Source organism: Artibeus jamaicensis, unplaced genomic scaffold (assembly GCF_021234435.1).
Source record: "Artibeus jamaicensis isolate MK-2021 breed Jamaican fruit bat unplaced genomic scaffold, CSHL_Jam_final contig_2170, whole genome shotgun sequence".
Taxonomy (NCBI): domain Eukaryota; kingdom Metazoa; phylum Chordata; class Mammalia; order Chiroptera; family Phyllostomidae; genus Artibeus; species Artibeus jamaicensis.
In genome coordinates, this window is record NW_026521445.1 from 2,987,218 (window position 1) to 2,988,529 (window position 1,312).

General features: G+C 41.6%; 1 pseudogene; it reads right to left on the reverse strand.

Moving 5' to 3' along the window:
- Positions 1–243: 243 nt before the first annotated feature.
- Positions 244–1,061, reverse strand: LOC119063135 (protein SET-like; annotated as a pseudogene).
- Between the last annotated feature and the right edge of the window lie 251 nt (positions 1,062–1,312).

Genomic DNA, 1,312 nt, shown 5'->3' on the forward strand with positions numbered 1-1,312 from the left:
AAATTTTTTTCAACATAAGAAGGGATAAAAATGAATTTAAAACAGAAAAGGGCAGAGATTTTTTTCCCACTGTATTCTGCTTAACGTGCCTCCCTCCACCAAATAAGGTGAGAACTATTGTGTGGAGGAGAGAGAAGAGGCCTCAGAAACAGAGACACTGAACACAAGAGGGAAAAAAAAGACTGCAACTTCCTCCCAGGGACTGGAGAAAATGAAAAAAGAAGGTTGGAATCCATCAGTATTCTAGTAGTCATCTAGTTCATCTTCCTCCCCCTCATCATCATCTTCATCTTCTTCACCTTCAGCCTCACCCTCTTCTTCATCAACATCTTCCAACCCTTCTTCAACATCATCATCTTCTTCTTCTCCTTCCCCTTCTTTAATCCATATCAGGGACCAAGTAATACTATAGTGGATTTGGCCAAATATCATCTCTGATGACTTCTCCTGACTCCTCTGCATCTGCATTGGAATGATCAGTAAACCAGGTAGAGAAGCTCTCTGGTTGCCCACACTGCCTGGCTGTATTCTGCATTGGGCTTGAACATTTCATCAAGTCCTTTACAGATTTCCATTTGATTTCAGTAAATTTGGAAGGTTTCATCACCACTATCATTCAGATGAAATTCTTTGGAGAGAACTCTATTTTTGAAGAAAGGATTTTCATCAAAATACAAATCTATTCTGCAACCTGATTTAGTATCTTCAAATTCTGTCACTTCAACTCCTGTCAAACAATGCAGCATCTCTCCATCCCCTTTCCCTACTTACAGATGGTTGCCAAAGAAATTTGGGATTTGGGGAATTAATTCTGACCTCTTCTGAAAAAATGGTTGGTAGAGTTTGTTGTATTTCTGTTCTACTTCCAGAGTCTCCTCACTGGCTTGTTCATTAAGTCTGTCTGCTTCATTTTGTACTGCATCAGTATGTTCAACAGCTTCTTGCTGTCCTTTTTCCTCCTTTGGCAAGTCCTGAAAAGTCGACTTCTTCTCTGGCTTGGGGGCAGGAGACCTTGACTTCCTTGTTTGGTGTGGAAGCAAAGACTGATGTTTGGGGGCCATGCTGCGAGGCAAGTCAGAGAATCAGGCTGAAAGGAAGTTTCATGGCTGGAAGAAGCTCTGAGAAATCTCAAACTTTTCTTCTGCATCTCCCGTACCTCTTTCAGTCTCCATAGAATTGTAGAGAATCAGGGCCTTGCTCTGGATGGGGCATTGACTTACGAGTGTCGTTGTTGGTTTGATCTTCTATCTAGGCCACTAAAACTTTCTCCATATCAACACTAAGGCTGTTTTCCATGTGTTCACTGGAGTAG